Below are 20,271 nucleotides of genomic sequence, written 5' to 3'. Positions count from 1 at the left end.
CCTTTGGAAGGCTCTTACATGGGCTGTTCGGGAGCCTCTGGTGCTCTCTTTCCACTCTTTACAATGCTGTGTGTTTTAGGAAAGCCTCCACAGAAGGCACGACTGGGAACCACCACGTTACCTCAAAATACGAAATGACAGAGTAAGCCATTGAGTTCTTCTGTCACGTTGATCCTTCTGGACAGCAATGAGGCATATCGTGAGAGCACTGTGGCTGCTCCCACCTGTTCTGTACTGCTTTTTTTGAGGGAATAAATATCAGTCATCCTTCTCCAGAACTGCTGATCTTCTACCACAACTGAAATCATAGAGCAATTTTAGCTGAGGGGAGAGAAACAGAGAAGAAAAACTCTGCTTTATGCCTTGCCAGACCTAAATTCAGGCTTCAGCAATATCAACAAACCAGGATTATGTTGTTGGTGAACACTATTACCTCTTACAGGCTTTTTTTTTTTTTAATAACTTTTCTATACTTTTGCTGGTGGCCAGCAACTGCAGTGGCTGAACAGAACAGCAGAGGGAAAAGATCAGGGTTTATACGGAGAATAGCTGCAGCGGCAGCTTGGAGCTTGGCTGGCAGTATGAGAGAGCCACATGCTGGAATGAAAATCCTTTCAGCCTTGGCATGTGATGAATTTTTATTTTAAGGCTGCATTGAACCAAAACTGCAGTAATCCATTTTACTCCTTGTTCAGGCTTCTGTGAATAATTATGTAAATAACAAAACACAGTTAATTATTTGTTTCATAGCTTCCCATTTTCTTTATTTGTATTAGAAACATGTCGTTACTGTCTTAGAATATGAGCCTTGTGTTCTTGGCAAGGTGGAAAACAACAAGAGTGGGTTAACTGAGAGAGGCAACAGGACTTGTGTCTGTGTGAAGCCTGCAGGGCTTGAATTAAACCTCCCTGAAGGTTAACTTTGACTCCTGTGGCTGTCCTAGGATTTGATGATCTGCGCTCTCTGCATATTCTCATTTCAGAGAAGTGATCCTTTGGGAGACTGCGCCAACAAAGCAGTGAAGATCTGTAACAGGGGGGACTTGCCCTGCTGTTGATTTGCAATTTTCACTTCTTTCTGCCTGTCACCTCTGTATTTCATGATTTGTGCCTGTGTGGTAGTGATGACCTTGGGCATTTTGCATTTATGTTGGCATACACATAGTTGCTTTAGCACATTTTTGCAACTAGCGCAGTTTGGGAAGTTTACAAACCACTGTGTGCTCTTGCTGTGTATTTCTTTAGTGGGACTTTTCATCTGAAAGTGTGAGACTGACAGGATTGTGTGTGTGTGTGCCTAAGATACTGGATTCTCATTTTTACATTGCCTTTAGTGTTGGGTAGTTTTCTCTAACAGGCTTGTGCTTGTAAACTTCATCCTAGCCAGACCCATTGTGGCTCGGATGTCCTGAGCAGCACAAGTTAAATAATATGATGTGACATCAGCTGACCAAGTGACATGATAATCCAGACTTCAGTAATTGAGCAGGTTGGTGTATGATATGTTGGTTATGAGACACTGAATCAGGGCTGCTTAAGCACTTTGAGGCAGGGACTAATTTTGTGCAGTTCCAGGCATGCTGTCAGTGCTAAATAATAATTAATACAGAATTGCAACACTATTAATAAATGCTGATTGTGTAAGTTAGGAAACAAAATATGCAATAAAGAAAAATGATTTCTAATCCACCAGTGTGGCTCATAAAGAGTGGTCATTGCATGTGTTTGTGTGTTAAGCTATTAGATCTCAAATATTGCTGAAGCTATAATGTAAAAACATTTATAATAGTCATGCTATTTCTGTCTAGCAGCCAAAAATGCTGACTAGCTTTCAGGATAACAATCTTTTATATATTCAGGAAACTAAATACCCAAGGGCCACCAGTGACTGACAGTTACAATGCTCTGATTAAAACTGACAGTTCCTGATCAGCTCCGTCTTGGATATGTTAGTTCCTTCAGTGGTGGGGAAGAGAAGAAGGAGAGCAAAAAGCAATGTAGTGTGGTAGTATTAGGAGATAAGACTTTTTTTTTTTTTTTTTTTCCTCCCCTTTGCAATTTTTGAGGAATTTGTAACTTGGAAGTACCAAAGTACCTGAGTAGCAGTGCTTGGAAGGGCAAACACTGATCTCTCTGTGATGACTTTCCTATAACAATATAGGGGAAATACTAAGGTGTTGGTTTCTAGTTATTGGTTTTTGACTATAACAACAATGTGCTGAGACTCCTGAGCTTCTGATGATCAGTTAGGCTATGGTGTTCGGGGCACTATAAAGTGTGTATGTGTGTTTTATTCCCAACTGGTACTAAGGCAAGGAAGGTAAGTTTTATTTTTTTCTCTAAATGGGAGGTATCCTGGTGGCTTTGTTCATCTGTGCTTTCATACAGACTTCATAAACAATTACACAATCCCTAATGAAAAACCTTGAGTCACTGGTCAGAAGGTGAGGTTGTTGGGTGCTAATTCTGGCCAAATGTGGGGGTGGCACCCACTCCACAGTGAGTTTATCTTTTGCCCTTTCTTCCCTGCCTTTCTCCCCAGCAGCATTTCTTGGCTGCTGAGGGATAACCAACTTGATTTCGTTTACCTCTGTGCTCATTTAATCTGCTTTTCATATGTATGAAGGTGCTGGATGCTTGTGAGCAGCTTGCAGTGCTTCCCTAGTACATACTGTTGTGTGCTTGCTGTCTCTGTGGTGTACTTTGAACTGTACAGAAGTGCTGAAAAAGCAATAAAATTAATGAGTTTGCTGCTCTTGCCTATTCCATTATAGCAGGGTCTTGGTCCAACTGCTAAAATTTAGGGTCACTTGCTATTTCCTTTATAAAACATACATTTTTAGGTAATCATAATTTGCACCTCTTACATGTTGGCAAATTCCAGCTTGGCATAAATGGATTTGCTCACAGTTATTTTGTAAGCTTAGATGTATGACCAGTTATGGAAGCTAGTGCACTGTTTTATATGTGCTTTAAGACCCATGAAATTGGGTAGACGTTTTACTACTTAAATAAATTTGGGGGTCAGAGTCTTTAAGTCTCTGGGACTGCGGACACTGGAGAAGTAGGGCATCTTTCTGAACCTGGACATCTCAAAAGTTACAGCTGCGGTGCAGGGAGAACAGCTGTGCTTCCAGGAGCTTAATTCTAGTGCAAACACATCTCGTTGAGTTGCTGCGTAGTGCCCTTCCAGAGGTTCTTTGTCTCGTGTCATGCTTCAGTAAAGCTCTTAGAACCTAAACCCTTTTCCAAGTGGGGTTAAAATTATGTTTGTTCTTAAAGGTGTGCTAAGATGCATGTGATATTAAGGCACATTTTTGGCAGCTATTCAAGGTACAGTGGGTGTACTTTAAGTTATTACAAAGCTACCAAAATTACCAGATTTTTGGACTGTGGATCAAGAGGGATTGCAACAGTAGCTGAAGCAGAGAGAGGTAAATCACTTTTGCACTGCCTTTCATTGTTCTTGTTAAAGTTCTCATTTGGAAGTGACTCAAAATTAGTAATGCTTCTGTAGTCATACTATGTTCAAAAATACATAATGGTATAAATGTCAAACTCTGTACATCACTGCAAGCTTACATTTGCCTCACAAGTATATATTTAAATCACTTGCATTGGTGAAAGACAAGAATATTCTTTAACAGGAATGAATTAGCAGTAGAGCTAATGTTTGGACAAAAACATGAGTTATGTGAGTGACTGGATAGGGGCTTCTATCTGTAAGCACATGCAATACAATCTGAATTGTGATTTAACCTTCTTGATTTAAATATTTAGTGAAGGATGGTATAATAGAGCTTGATGTTTTCCATATCGTTGTGGTTTAACCCATGGTTAACCATATGATGTCATATGGTATAGAATATCCCCTGGGTCAGTCGGGGTCAGCTGTCCCGGCCATGTCCCCTCCCAGCTCCTGGTGACCCCAGCCGGCTTGCTGGTGGGGTGGGGTGAGGAGCAGAAGGGCCCCCACGCTGTGCAGGCGCTGCTCAGCAATAATGAAAACATCCCTGCGTTATCAACGCTGCTGCCAGCACATATCCCAAACACAGCCCCATACTGGCTACTGTGATGAAAATTAACTCCATCCCAGCCAAAACCAGCACACAGGTGAATAGGAGATACGCTCACCACCATTTAGGAATTACTGGACTTTGTAACCTGATGATGTTTGGTTTTATTCCCCGAAGACTTGTGCAACTGAAGAACGAGCTAGTCTTGAGTGGGAGAGGTTTCCTATGCAATGGCCATCTGTAGCAAGAGGTTTGTGTGTACAGAACAAGCCCAGCAGTGGGAGAGTTCGGGTTGTATAGTTTGTCATAGGCAGTAGCCTCTGGTCTCTGCACAGACTGCCAGAAAGCAAATGGTGTGGACATCACTAGTTAGTAGATTTAAATCATTGATCTGATAATTAAGCTGTTTGTAAATGTCAGTAATCATGCTTTTGGCTGGCAAAACCAGTATTTTTCATCCCTTTAGTTTTCTTGGTAGATTAAAATAAATATATGGATCTTGTTGCTTGCATGAGTTTAGCTTTATGAAGGAAGCTGGTAAGAAGAAAATTTATTAGTAGCACAGTTTCCCACTGTTTTCAGGGGCTTCTTTTGTTCTGCAGGAATAGGGTTTGTTTTTTCTTCTCCCCCCCCCCCCTTTTTTTTTTATATCAATACCACTGACATAATATAGAAGATCACTGTTTGTAGCTTCCATTCCAACATGTGGACTCCAGTTGCCTTTGCAAGTATTGGGTTCTAAAGAAAGGAGACCTAAAATACAGATCTTACAGTCATACGGAACGTTTCTATTTTAAAAAATAGGTTTATAAGTATGGTAGTTCTAAAATATATCTGCTCCTTTATAATTACACACTTTAGATTATTAATACATATAATTTTGAAAGTATAATTTAGACTCCGGTAGGTAGTGTCGTGACAATTTTAAGGTAGGTTTTTAAAAAAATTGTGCCTAAATATTCTCAACAGGCAATTTTCTTCTTTAGTGATATTCTTGGGTTTAGTCTGGAAGACATGATCTTCCACTCTGGTGTTGGGGTTTTTTTTGAGTTTTTTCCCTTTTTACCCAGGATGCAATAGAGAATGAATTGTTTCGTTTTCTAAAGAAACAGTCCTGGGGTGCTTTGATAAGATTTCAGGGCTAGAGGGAAGCAAGAACACACTTAGGATAGTTTTAGGAAGTAAAAGTCTCCTGGCAGCTCTTAAAAAGCCAGGTAGTAAAAGACTTGGTTAGCGATGGACTGAGAGAGCGTAGCACCTGCAAGTGTTGTGGACAAAGTGTCAGTCTGTGCGTGTGGTGGTGTGTTCACACACAGATTCCAGACTCCTGCTCTGTGATGTTTCTTTAACAGATTAGTTTCCCTTTAAATCTGGGATAACATCTTTCCAGTCAGAATTGCTATGCGGTGTGTGGTTTGCTGAGGGGAAAGCAAGTAATTTTTTGTCTACCAGAGGATCATGCCATGTCAGCTGTCTGATCCCCCTGTAATTTTGCTCTGGACCACTGTTCAATCCCCCTGCTGCTGAGACTGCAGCTGCATGCGCCCTTTAAGTTCAGCATGGGTGCTTAGAGGGTCCTCACTCTTTCTTTCCTTCTCTCCCTCCCCCAGGCTCTCGGTTGTGTGTAATCAAATTAAACAGTAGCCCCAGCCCCAGTGGAGAAGAGCTCCTCTGTTAGAAAGCTGTCCCTCTAGAATCTGCGCACAGATTTCATCATTTGCACCTGCCATTGCTGGCTGCTGATATGACCTTGTGTGCCAGCAGCCTGTGCTGATAAGCATTCCCTGTTCCTTCTATCTCAATTAGTGGTTTTAAGGACACTTAATTCCTTGCCAGTCTTCTAAAGCTTGTCTTTGTCCATAAACACTCTGCATTATATTTTTACAGGGTCCAGTTGAAGAGTGCTTTCACAGCATGTAATGAAAGCTCGAACGGGCAGTGTTCTGAGGTTTCTTTTAAATACATAAAGAAAGGCAGCAACCCAAATCACCAGCAATTGGTGTCAAGTGATAACTGTGCAAGGATGCTGGGTCATTCGAGACAGTAGCAGTCACTTGTGGAACACTACAGACTTCTATGAAACCCACTGTAGGTTGGGAAAGCCTCTCTCGCTGTTTCTATTCAGATCTTCTGGGCATTGTGCCTTCTCTGGGGTACAGGGCTGCTGCCTTTCCCCCAAGCAGCACCCTGCGTGCCCGGGACACCTGCCTGAGCAGCTGCACTTTGTTGGGTAGGATCAAGGTGCAGCAGCATGCGAGTGTGAAATGGCCATGGGGCTGTGAGACTTGCCAGGTCTGCCTGCTCTGCACAAGTCCTCCTGCTATCGTTTTCACTGCCTGATGAACCCCATGGAGTCAAACCAACACTTTTTCATTTGAAACCACTGTCTCAATCACTACGGACCCAAGCTTTCCTGATGTCATGAAGCCACCTCATTAAAACATTTTACACTTCAAAGCATTCACTTGTTTCAATCCAGAATTCTTTGATTCCACACAGGCTTTATATCCCTTCTATCACTGAAAATCATCCAGAGAGCATTGTGCAGTGGAGCTTTCTAAAAGCCCTGCTTAGCCTAAGCAGAAAGCTGTGGCATTTGGTTTCTGTTGGGGTTGGTTGCTGCAGCCTCCTCATTGTGGATAGTTTTCAGGTGATGTTTGCATTTGGGTATTGCAGCGTAGCTGTTCCTGTGGAAGGGTGAATCTCTGTGTCAGAATTGGAGAAGGCTGGTGGAACTGAACGTGGTGCAGCTTGCCTTGTTGCTTCTGCTATTGCACTGTTAAAAACATTAATCTTTTTAGTTGCTAAATTTCTCCCATTAGTGATGGCTAAATGTAGTTACTTATGTACAAGCAAGCTCAAACAATGGAAGATATATGAAATATGAAGCCTTTCTTTGTGCTCGGGTGGGAACATTTATCTTGCTTTGGTGAGGAATGTTCACCTCACATTTCCGAACATTGTATTCAGCAGATGAGCCGTTTCCTCTTTCTCCTTTGGGTTTTGGTTTCTCCTCTGGAGACGGGGGCTGAGAGGCCACGCTTAGATGAACTGTTAAAGTAATTATCAAAACGAACAGGCATGGTTTTAAAGATGCTGTTGTGTGATTTTATTGTTACTGAGTGGAGGGGGTTGGAAATTGGCTTGGTTCATTTTTTGTTTTTCCATGGTTCAGTCTATTGACACGTAGATGAGCAAAAGTCACATTGGGAAAGAGCTGCTTTTTGACTGTAGCAGTGTCCCCAGCTGGAGAGAAGACTGAAGAATGCAAAGGAACCTCAAAAAAACCCCAACAAAAAACAACCAAAAAAACCCCTATAGATGACAGCCTCCTGTCAAGCAGCATATTTGCAAAGATTATGGACTTTTTCATGTTTCTAATTTTATCTTTGCTGGGTGACTGTCACTGTTAAATGGCTGAGAAACGTCCTTGTACAGGCATGGCCATAATGTCACACATCCTAAGGTAATAGGAGTAAATTATGGGGAAACTGTTCCTAAACAGTTGCTCTCGGCCCGATTTCATGGAAACTTTAACAACAAAACAAATACAAAACTTTTTTTTTTTTTAAAAAAAAAAGCCCTTAAAAACAGAGATGAGGTTAAAAGGAGACTGTGTCTAATTTTGTTAGCGTTGTGGTCCTAATTTGTCGCTTCTGGTGACTTGAATTCCTCACAAATTGCTGGTTTGTCTGCAGATCTGTAATTCCCACATGCTGTAATTTTGCCCTTAGAAATGTTGGCCACTGGTAGCTCTCTCTTTCTGAGCTGGAATTCTGAATATTTTAAACTCCTCAGCTTGGTCTTTTTCTGTTTAATCGAGGTGGAGATGATTGCATCTCAGGGAGGGCTGAGAAGATGAGTTGTGCTGTAGCAGAAAGCCTTGAGAAGGCAGTGGCCGTGAGTGGGGTGCTGGGGTGCAGAAGGTGCTATGTGTAAAGAAGGCGCTTGGTTTGCGTGTTGGCCCTAGAGAAAAGTTTGTGGTTTTCGGCAGCAGTGTAACCATCCAGCAGAAGGATGTGCTGGAGAATCAGGCTGTCCTCTTCTAGGATACTTAACAATGTGAAATCAAGAGCTACTGCAGGAAAAATTCTGAGATGCTTGCTATGCAAAATCCAGGAATCTCCCAAATAATGTGCTCTGCTTTTTAATTCCTATTAGCTAGTGGAAGGGTCAGATATTGCGATGAGCCCTTTGCTGGTTTGAAATCACTAGCTACATGCTTTGAGTTTCAGCTAGCCCTCAGTCTCTGGGTTTAGGCCATATGTTTAATTGTTATGTCATAAACTGAAAAAATGTCATTTATTATAAAGTCTGAAAACCTGAAATGCTGAGATGAAAGTGCAACTCAGATCCAGCTCTCCTTTCATCTGGTTTTCATCGTTTCTCTTGGGTTTCATCTTGGTAGTTTTTTTGTTGGTGGTTTTGTGGTTTGTTTTTTTTTAGGAGCCCTGAGAAATTAAACCTTATTCTTTGTAGTTTGCTTTTTACATCGATTTTTATCCGTTGGGCATCCCCTTTTGTTGTTATAACTGTTACTACTCATAGCCTTAGTATGGATTTCTCAGGTAAGAGGACATGACAAGTAAATGCAATTAACCAAACCATTCAGATCTTCAAGGGCTTATGATGTAACCTAACCTCAGGATGGAGGTTGGTCTTGAAGTACAAAGATCCTTTAAGCTCCAGATATTTTTACTTTTCTGCTCAGCTCTAAAATTTAGTGGAGTTTTGATGCTTGCTAAAGTAGTCATGGATGCTTCTTAAACAGATCTGAGATGCCTGGGGAAGGCTTTTTGGTTATACACTAATTATGTATTATTTCTGTTTTGGGGATTACAATTAAGAACACTTTCATTCTGTGATCTGTGCAGACGAGTAACAAGGACTATTGGGAGAGCAGAGCCCTTTGCTTAGCACATGGACCACCTGCGCCATACCTATATGCACAAATTCCTTCACTGGCCTTTCCTTACGTATAATAGGGCTCTCTGCTTCTGAACAAATTAATGGGCAGAATTATTTAATATGAAGCAGAAGACTGGGCCTAAGGAGTCTGGAGGCTGCCCATGTGGTCCAGCAGCAGCAGTAACAGTGCTGCAACGCGCTTCTGTGCAGTTCCTGCTACAGCAAGAAGGCAAAAAACCGCGTTCTGTAATTTTACGAAAGAGGAGTGTGTAATTTAAGCAAAATGCTTTACTTGATAGGCTGCAACCATTTATTTTTCAAACGTGCTGTGAAACGTTTGTAGTGGGTTTGTATAAAAATGTTTGATTGTGAAGGAGGAATGTTTATTTTGGGTTGAAAAGTTACAGAAAGGAAACAATATTCATATCTTGATGGAAGTTGAGTAACGTGAAGTTCATAAGGAAAATAGCTGGGCTGAAGTCTCTTCATGGTAGCGTGAATACAGGGCAGTTGCAGAGTGTTCTTTACTGTACAGCTAAGATCAAGATTTTACTACTTTATTTTCCTGTGTTAGAAAGGCTAAATGGAAGAAGGAACAGTGAACTCAAGCTAGGTTTTGGACACTGCCATGAAGTATTGCTGTTTTTATTACTTAAGAGTCCTAAGGTCCACAAGAGTGGATCCTATTGCAGAAGTGGCTGTGCTCTTTAACCCTGCTGCATCCTGTAAGTGGTGCTGGAAGCAGGACAGCAAAGAGCAAAGGGGTAGGGAGGAGGCTCTGTCGTGGCAGGGGAATTCAGCAGGAATGTGAGGAATACAGATGGCCCTTGTTGCAGAGTGACTGTCCTGCAGACCTGCTGCATGCTCTTGGGTAACGGGACACAACCTCTCTAGCTCTGCTTTCCCACCTAGCACAGCAAGGCTGTCCAGCATATAAGAACTCCTCACAACAAATCAATACTCACAGTGGTCCTGTAAGTTGTTACTGTTCATATCATAATGCTGTTGATGATGCTGATGTCTGCCTTGTGTTTGGAAACTGAGAACAGCAACTAAAGAGGTCAATCCTGAAATGGCTTCTCAGCAAAACAAAGGTATCTTTTCATCTACTTGCTCCAGTTTTCAAGATGCTAGAAAAATGCTGATGCTCCCCTAACTGCCTCTTGTTTGGCAAGTGCTTTCCAGTGTGGCAAAGCACCATGCTACTGAAAATGAATAGGCAGTTAATTTGTGAATGAGTTGACTTGCATACCTAATTTCCTTTCACACCTCTTGTTTGCAGCTGATGTTAGGGAAAGCTTCATGTTTTAATACACACTGTGTTACACTGAGAGTGAGTGAGCATGTGTGTGAAATGGAGAAAGGGGGTAAGAACTTTTATGTAGAAATATGATGATGGATGGCACTTAAATACCTGTACTTTGACAGAAATTGATGATGTAATTCAGAGCATATCAGTTAGTATGAAGGACTTGAAAAGGAAATCGATACAATTCAAAGCACTTCAGGAGATTCTGGAACTGGTTTGCATCTAGCTGGAGCAGTGGAGGCGAGGATTAGAACATGCTTCTGCTGAAGTAACGTGTTTGGCCATTTCTGAAGGCTTGCTTGAATATTTGTAAGCAGTAGCATCGTTAATTTTGTCATATAAGGCAAATTAGTTATTGTTTTCTTCAGGGAGGAGAAAGTAAAGGAAAACCACACATTTCCCTTTCCCTTCCAGGTGCTTTTGCTCCCCTCGAACTGCAGGTGCAGCCACACTTTGGCTTTGGCACATAACTTGGGGAGCAGCAGCAAGTGGGTCAGGGCAGGGTGGGTAGGTGGAAATAAGCAGGGAACTGGGGCACTGTGATGATCAGATAAGAAAAATAAAGCAATTACATTTTTGTAGGTGTAGGACCCCTGACAAATAATGGGTCCTTTAACAGGCCAAATAGCCATGGAAGTATTTTGGTAACAAAGCAAAAGGCAGAGGATTTTATTTACTTCTAGCTTTACAGGCACAGGGCTTGTTTCGCAGCAGTTACATGAAAAGGAGGGACTTGAGTTGCTCAGGATGGAATCATAGAATTATTTAAGTTGAAAAAGACCTTTAAGATAGAGTCGAACCGTTAACCCAGCACTGCCAAGTCCGCCACTAAACCATGTCCCTAAGTGCCACATCTCTTTTAAATACCTCCAGGGATGGTGACTCAACCACTTCCCTGAGCAGCCATTTCCAATGCTTGACAGCCCTTTTGGTGAAGAAATTTTTCCTAACATCCAACCTAAACCTCCCCTGGTGCAACTTGAAGCTGTTCCCTCTCATCCTGTCAGAGGGATAGAAACGGTTTGTTGTTTTCTTGTATTCTTTTATTTCTCTTTCTATTAACCTGTGGACTTGTTGTCTTGTGTCTGAGCAATCTTTTCGTATTAGGAATCATCATTGTTCTGTTTGCAAAAAATAAGTAAGAGTGGGGGTGTCTGATGGACATTTACACCTTGGAGATAATAATTGCCACAGCTGCAGCTACAGTAATGATAAGGCCTTTTAAGTTTGCCACAAAACTTAGAAATAAGTACTTTTTAGGTGTAATTCAATTACAGTCTGCGTTTGGAACCTGTGGGTTTTTCTCTGTTTTGGGGTGTTTTTCTGCAAAACCATGCAGTTTTATAAAGTTTGGTCTTCAAGAATTCGGTAACTGCAGTAGCAGCTGCTTTAAGGAGAGTGCCAAGTCTCGCAAGGGTAAACAAACTTATAGGAGATGGCAGTTCTTAAATCCTGCTTCTTAAAAGTTAGGACTGATTCTGTAAGCGTTTCTTTAAAAAGCTGCAGCATGAGGCAGAGTTTATGCTGTTGTCAGATGGGAAGCTAAAACGTAACAAGTGTCTGCTGTTGGCTCCAAAAAGATTTGCCTTCTGTGGAGCTTCTGTGAAGCTTCTGCTTTCCTTGCTGAAGTGGGAGGCTTCTCATGACGCCATCTACCTTTACCTCCATTAACCTCCTTCCTTCAGTCCTACTTTCAAGATTCACCTTGAATTGGCCTATTTCTCGAAAACTTGCTGTAAAAATAAGTAATTAAACATTATATAAGCATAAAGTTTATTAGAGAGTATGTTGTAGGAAATCAAGAAATCCTTTGATCTTTTGCATATTTGATTAAATAGTTCTTGCAGTCTGACTGCCGTTAGGTTTCGACTATTTTGTTGATGCTCCACCACAGCAGAAATCTCACTCCAGCTGCATATGCGAAGGGTGTAAACATCAGAACTAGCAATTTTCTTCAAGCATTTTCTTTGCATTTGAATGGAGCACACAAAAAAAGGCATCTGATCTGACAAGCAAACCTGATGATGGCTCTAGGAAAACAGTTTTTTGTTTTTGTTTTCAAAGCAATTTCTGCAGTTTTTCTCCACTTCTGTATCGCAGTTTAGTTGAATGGAGCTGTATTATGCCTCTAGCACACAGCAGGATCCTTGTGTCTATAGATGTTTTATGCAGTCTTTTCTTTGTGCGGTATCCTAGGGTGGTGTGCCTGAGGTGAATATTTTCTTTTCTCCTTACCACCAAAAAGTGGCATTAATAACAATATAAAAACTAGGAAATTACATAAAAAAGAAGGTGAGAGTAGGATGGAGTATGGCTGCATTTTGACAAATGTCTTAGTAATTCCTAACCTCCTGCATCTTCTAACATGTAATATCTTCTGTTGTTCCTGAATATCTGCAGTCCTCCTCTGGGCCCTTGGAGCATCAGATGATAGGGAACAGCAGCTTGTGACCCCACCTACAAGGAGATGAATTAACTGTGTTCTTTGTAATTCTGGATCTTTTAAAATTAATTGCAATAGATTTCTCTCAGTCTCTGCCCTTTCAGATATCAAGTTGTGTTTTCTTACCTATAGCAGACACTTGGTAGCAATGCAGCTAAGTAAAGAAAGAAATTTGCAGTCAGTTCAACATTGGATAGTTATGTGTGTAGTTTTAAATAATGGTCATATAGAAGTCAAACTACTGATCATGTTTCTGAACACAGAAGGAAAACATACTATATTTGGCTTCAGTTTTTAGTGTGCATGGAGCAGTTCTGTTTCCTCAGCGTCAGTTCCATCACAAAGTGGGAGCAAAATGAGCAGGATGAAACTAAAATCAAATCACGGGAATTTGAGTTGACACGAAAGGGAAGTTTCTTAATTGAGGGAGGAACAGTCCAAATACTCTAGCAGCAAAAAAAAAAGTTAAACTGATTCAGAGAGCAATTTTTTCTGAATATATATATCTTACAGGCCTAGTAAATATAGCATTTTAGGATTTGATTATACTTTCATATAAAAATCTCTCATTTGAAACAGTGCCTTGAGAAAAGGACAGATGGTAACTCACTACTCAACTTCTGTAGTGAATAAACGGGTGATCCTTCTGGCTGTTAGCAGTTATATATTAGGAGGCTGCTAATATTCCATGTGTTTGATACATGTCTTAAACTTCATGCAATGCTGCAGCACTGTGATAGGTATTAAAAAGCAGTAGATACATGATAGGCAGTTTTCCAGCCATTTTTGTTTTCTGTCCAACTTTTCAAGAACAACCAGCTATGTGACAGTTCCTCAAAATTGCATCAATTTCCTCGAGGATCAACAGGTGCCTTATAAGCATGCCTGAGGTATTTCAAGTGAGGTGTTAATGAGACTCATTTCCTAGGCAGATTGATGTTCCAGATTAATACATGTATTAGCACAAATGATTTTCCCCTCAGTAACTTCTAGTTTTCGATATAGTTTTGATCCTTAAGAAGTTTAAGTCTGTGGTTGGGGACTGCAGGAGCCTGATGAAGAAGTATGAACAAGACTTTCAAGGTGATCTACTTCTGAGTTTTTGTTCCTTATTAATTACCATTGTTGTAATGAACAGGTGGCTAGTATAGTGAGCAGAAGTAGCATAAAGAACAGAACAGTTTTTCATATTTCTAAGAAATGCATGGCAGGTAAAGAAAGCATACTGGTTTGTTTCCTTTCCCAAACCACTTGCATTTGGTCCTTCCCCACTTCCACTTTCTCTTCAGTGCCAAACCAGGCAGAGCATAGCGAGTGTGCAGCTTTGCAGTTGTGCAGAAATCTCTTTCAGTGTGCCACAGAGAGAGGAAGAAATTGAACAGCATAGATGGAATTCTCTTTTGTTTGATTTCCTTCCTCATTGCTGCTGTCATGAACACATTAAAATTACCTCTAGCAAAACACTTAAGCTGAGATGTAATCTGCCGAGGGAATTTGGGCATACAGTACCTGCTTAAAATAACAATAAATCAGACGGTTGGATGCCATATTCTCAGTGCAGCTTTGAAAGTCTCTGGCTTGAAGTATAATTACAAATAAGATTTAAACAATGCCACTTATTTATACAAGCTGGCTATGAGTCATGAATTGCATCTTTCTAAATTAATGAAAAGAGTAATTTTCTCTTGTTTTCATTTCCATCATCTCCAATACCTTGCGGGGGGATAGCTTACAATGTAAATGACTTCTGGGACCCCATCTGAAAACCATTCCGCTGTGGAGGCTGGTGAGGAATGCTGCAGCTCCCTTGGTGAAGTGCATACCTCCTGGGAACACCTGGCATGCCTGTTCAGACCTGCATGGAGCTATCTGCTGGTGTTTGGGTGGCATTCATGTCTGGCTGCTAGGCTGACTTGAAAGCACCCTCACTAGCTTGGCACTGCCTGTTTGAAAATAAAGTTCTTTGTGCTATGGTAGCTCACATTTTCTGTTTTGTCAGGTCCTTGTGGATTTACCTCCCATCTATATATGCTAAAACATGCTCAGTGGTGAGCTGTATCCATACTATGGTGTGTTCTGCACTTCTATTTAGACCAAATTTCTCTTGGTTCAGCACAGAAGGATAAACATACGCAGTGGTCAGTGGGTGCTCTACAGCCCAGCTTCCAAGCAAGTGTCTTGCACGTCATGTGGGTACTTGGAGTCAATCATGTCACTCTTTTCTCCCAAGTAACTATTGATAGGACAAGAGGAAACGGCCTCAAGTTGCGCCAGGGGAGGCTTAGATTGGGTATCGGGAAAAATTTCTTCTCTAAAAGGGTTGTCAAGCACTGAGATGGGTGGCCCAAGGTTGAGTCACCATCCCTGGAGGTATTTAAGACATGTAGATGTGACGCATAGGAACATGGTTTACTGATGGGACTTGGCAGTGGGAGGTTAACAGTTGGACTCAATGATCTTAAAAGGTCTTTTCTACTTTCCATGATTCTATGATTCCAGCCAGTGTCATGAGCAGAAGGAATCGAGGCTTTTTGGGCATGGCACACTTGTGCAAGATCTGCTCTCCACCTGCCACATGTATACCCCCTCAGCAGAATGCTTGGCAAGGAGTTTCTTTTATCTAAGAATCGCTTTAGCTGATAGCACTGATTTTGGTGCTTAGAGTTTGCAGTACTTCCTGAATCCTCCTTTATATTGAATTTACTGACTGCACAGGCACTTTGCAATACTTTCGTGAGTTACTTTCAATAATCAGACAGCATTGAGGTTTTTTGTTCTCCTTTGCCTCAGACTGGCATAGCTCTTTTTATTTCAGCCCCTCTATATTATGCAGTATTCTAATGGGCATGCAAGTAATATGTTTTATTTTCTGCTGAACATCTGAATCAAGAATAAATGATCAAAGGAGTTGACGTGTCTTAAAAGAAGTACCTTTAATACCAGTGACTGAAGTGCAGGACCAAAGAGTGTAGATTACTGTCCAGATTGAGGACTGGCTTGCCTTTTAATTTTAAAATGGATCTTTTATTTTTCTTTTCTATTCAGTGAGAAAGCACATTCATGGGACCCCAACTGGCTGTTTCTTCAAAGGGAGCTCTGCCTTTTATGTGCTGTACAAGTTCGGTGGCTAGGCATTGCCTTCCTGACCCATCTCTTCAGGTGTTTAATATTTCTATGCAAATCAGGGTGTGGGTAGGGAGAGAAAGATAAAGAGTGTTTGCTTTATTTTAGTGATAGTCCCTTATGTGCAGCACCTGTGTCTGATCTTGATTATCTCTGAAGATTAAACAGTTTTCCACTTCACACATAAAACCATCATGACATAAGGCATGAGAGTCACAGACTGTCTATCCCAAAAGCTGTGTTTTATCGGCCAGCTATGAAAGCTCCAGGTTATTTAACATCATTGCAAGAAATTTTGCTAGGTCTGTTTTTCACCAAAGTTGTGTGGTGGTTTATCTTACTAACAGACTGACCATGTTGATTAACAGAATTAGGAGTTGTAACTGACCCAGGGTAATGCACAAATTTCTGAGTTTATAGATACAGTGGAGCAATATTGCTGATTTCCTTCTGTATAGAGAGGAAAAGCCACTATGGCTGGCTTCAGATCCATGGTGCATATAGCTGTTCTCAAACAAGAAGGTCACTGGAATAAAATGTGGCTGCTATGACCAAAATAAAAGAACTTTAGCAGTTCCAGTAAATGAAGACACGAATTGCAATAGAAGAAGTTTCTTTTAAACAGAGGCTGTTTTGTATGTCAGTCTCTCTCTAGGTTATTCTTTATTTGCCATGCCCCTTAATATTTTAATCTGTTCACCAGTTTTGGCTGGACTTGAAGAAGGAATTCTTCTTGAAGATACAGTGCTGCTAGACATTTCATAGAAATTTGGAGCCAGGGAAATGAGGGAGTCCCTGTAACATGAACTTAATGTTTATTAGATGTGAAAGAAACCACAAAAGCAAAAGATTTTGAACATCCGCCACCTCTGGAAAAGCTTGGAGCATGCTGTCTCAAGACATAAAGCCATAGGAAAATAGGGTTCATTAGTTCCGCTTCTAGAAAACAACTTTTTGCTATAAACTTGCTGTGAACTTGCTTGTGGGACCTGGCCAAGCCTTTCTTTGAAAAAGATGTGGGCCTCTGTGAGGTATGTGCTGTGGTTAAGTCTTGATCTTGTGATTAGCTGTCCTGACTTTGAGGTGCACCTGTCATTAAGGAATTAACGCACATTTCACGAGCAGAAGAAATTAACAAATTAGAGTCTGTCTGGGTTTTGCCCCTTAACTATAAACAGTAAAAAACTCCTCCTTTAGCTAGCTGCATTGCAGTGTCTCCTGAAATGAGTGGAGGCTATGTCCTTTTTTTCTTCTACTGCATTGTTAATTATCACAAATTAATGTGTAGGTGACTTGCTGACAGCAATTTTTTTAAAAAAATCTGACTCTTGAGAAATGAAGGGTTCAATATCACCCTATTTTTTAAAAAAACAGAAAACTTTCTCTGCAAGGTGAAGGAAAGGTTTTTATGTGTCCTGGAAAGAATATACAATTAATAATTTTTCCCTGGTTCCTGTACTCATCTATTTTTTAAGAAATTCATTACTGAATGCCCTGAGGGATAGTTCATGGAATTTGGTATCACTTTGAAATTCACACAATGAAGTTAAGAGTTAGAACTGCATTTGTCACTGAATGATGTTGAATCAAAGCATGGCATCTAACACTCCTAGCATGCTGCAGGAAAAACTAGGGTTCGTCTTCGGCAAAGGAGGGATACTCCAGTGGATAGCAGTCTGGGCTAGCAGTGTGGGCTGAGGATTGGGGAAAAAGTAGGGAGCTGGTGTCTCTTTCTGGGCTGGGCTGCTCAGTTATACCTGAGCTCAGCCGTGTCTCTCACCGTGTCCCTTTCCCTGTGTTTACTGACCCCCTGATACCAACCTAAACAATAAATCTTTAGTACTTCCTAGATAAAAAGCAGGGCAGAAAAGGTGTTTCCATTTGCACAAGTCTTGTTCAATTCCCAAGTGCTTGTTTATATTATTTCATTGCAACATTTCTCACTAGTGACTATGCTTGCTATGTTGTGTTTATCCACAGGAAATGTTTCTTTTTCTTAAGTCTTTCCTTCTAGTCTTTTCTAGTCTTTCCTTCCGCAGCAGTAAATTTTTGTTTCCTTGTTTTGCCTTGCAACAGTTAAAACACAGGCAGGCCTGTCAGCTTTGTCATATCACAGATGCTGGTTACTGTGAAATCAGACCTTTGATCAAAGGCCTTTATGTTTGCAATATCAGAGGCTCAGCAGCCTTTATCACCTACCCACAATCTACAAGTAAAGCCTGAATGTGGAAAGTGGTTGAAATGGGTCTGCTTTACCAACACAGAAATAAAAGCTGCCCTAAATCAGAAAGACTCTCTCTCCTAATAACAGCAACAGCAAAAATGTTCCTGTCTGTTTTTTATTTGGGATGCACATGTCTTATAATTATTCTTCCTTCTCCTAATTTCCCTTTCATCTGGAGCTCTTCTAAGCACTTCACAAGAACATAATAACCAAGCCCTACTGTATCTGTGACACACATGATTATTGTTATTATCTTCATTAGGCTAATGCAGACTCTGAAACTCTGCATGATCAAATAACTTACCCAAGGTTAAATAGTGATGTAGTGTCAGGATTGGGAACAGAGCAGTCCTGTCTCTTAAATCATAAACATTGAATCCAGGTTTTGCTAACGTGGGTGTGTCATTTAGGAGCGTGCATCACTGTCCTGTTACCGTAGCCCTTCTCTCAGAGGTCCTGTGGCAGTGCAGCTAGGCAAAAAACCGCTGTGGCATGTGCTTTAGCTTTAGAAATTGCTACAACTCGCACTGAATAAAACACTCTTTAAATAAGACAGGGCAAACCCTGTTTGTGCTCTGAGGATTTCCTGGCATCACTGGAGTCACATGGCTACACCAATGACCCCTTCCGATTATAGAGAAGCCCTAGCTGTCATGCTTATTTTAGTGCACTCTATTCTCATTTAAGTGCACACCCTCACGCAGGTGTAGGGTTTTATACAGATTTTACTACTATATCAGCCATGGAGCTATTGTATAACACAGTAAATTCTTTAATAGGTCATATTTAGGAAGCTACACTGATGCTTTTAAATATCTCCCCTGGTACCTCCAAAGCTGGTTTCTTTTCTGTTTTCCCTAATAATGCAGTGGGTAAGCCCTAGCTTCCTTTACAAGCTTTTGCACCCCACACAGGTGGTGTGAAATACCTAGTTTGAATACCTGTGTGCTGTACTAATTAACTATACAAAACCACTTGCCTTGTCAGCTAGGAGAATTTAAAGACACGTTGCTTAGAATAACTAATGCAGCCGTCGACAGTTGGGCACCATGCTTGATCATTTCCTAGCACAGCTTGACCAGGGCCCAGAACGAAGCACAAATGCTTAATGCATTTCTGTGGGAGGTGCATGCACACACACTTGTATGTGCACAGAGGAAGAGTGTCACGTTGCTTTGTGCTCAGGGAAAGGTATTTTCAATCGGATGCTGGGCAATGACAGAAGGGCATTTACGCTCATACATGGATTTAAAAATGCCTGTGATTAGGGCAGCGCAGTGGTTGCTTTAAATAGTTAATGGAAGAAAGCGCAAGAGGTTCCAGGAGATTACATTGGCAGTATTTACTGGCAAGCCTTATATGTGGGGAAAATGTCTCCTTCAGGTCGTGCGAGGATATGAAACCTCTCCTTTAAACAGGATCTTTTGATTTATTTACATCATGCATGCAGTTAGATTCTTGCGTAGATGAATGCACTTGTGATGGGAGAGTTCCCCAAGTGAATACAAGCATAGGGAAGGAGGGAGGGATTGTGCGTCGGGTGTGAGAAGCTGCTGTACGGATCATAGTGCCCTCAGGATCAGGGCATGGTGAGGAGACCCGCAAAGTCCTGGTTACGGTGCTCTAGAAAGAACAGGGGAAACAGGTGGGTGAAAGGGAGCAACGTGCAAGGGTGGACTTGGAGTAGCCTTATCCTCCTTACTTTATGCAGGATGACAGACTTATAAACCTTTTGCCATGTTCAGCAGTGGTCTCAGAGATGTTTAAAGCATACAGTTACCAGTAAGGGCCATTCTGGGATTGCTAAAGTTAGTGTACATGTATATTTATCTGCAGCCAAAGGCTTTTTCATCTGGAAGTTACAACAAGAAGTTTTAGGTGGCTACTTGAAATAGTAGGGCTGTGAGGTTTTTTGCAGGTTTCCTGTTGTCTTAGAAGTGGGCTGCAGCACCAAGTTTGCATCACAGGTTTATCCAGGTTTTAATCTGTGGAGAATATACTATAGGCGATTCCAGCTTTACCTGCTTTTGCACTTAAAGCCTCATGATCCTATTCAGATCTAGGTCACAGAGGGAGATTTGTGTAGTGGACATTAACTGATGTTGCAGAGCCACTTTTTAAAATCAGTATGCAGCCTGGCAGGAGCACTGGAGATGTGCTTGTATATCCCTATGCTGGCATGAAGTTGATTACCAGAACTCCTTTATTAGCCCAGGACTGTGACAGTAGACGTGTTGTGCTTTCAGAA

At 41.2% G+C, this 20,271-nt stretch overlaps 1 protein-coding gene across 4 annotated transcripts in view; it reads left to right on the top strand.

Annotated features, from left to right (window-relative positions):
• Positions 1-20,271, top strand: part of LOC101912401 (sphingosine-1-phosphate transporter SPNS2) — a 141,593-nt gene that overhangs the window by 7,547 nt on the left and 113,775 nt on the right. The window lies entirely within an intron of this gene.

Source organism: Falco peregrinus, chromosome 2, assembly GCF_023634155.1.
Source record: "Falco peregrinus isolate bFalPer1 chromosome 2, bFalPer1.pri, whole genome shotgun sequence".
Lineage (NCBI taxonomy): Eukaryota > Metazoa > Chordata > Aves > Falconiformes > Falconidae > Falco > Falco peregrinus.
The sequence above is the reverse complement of the archived record's forward strand: the minus strand, read 5'-3'. Positions and strand labels throughout refer to the sequence as shown.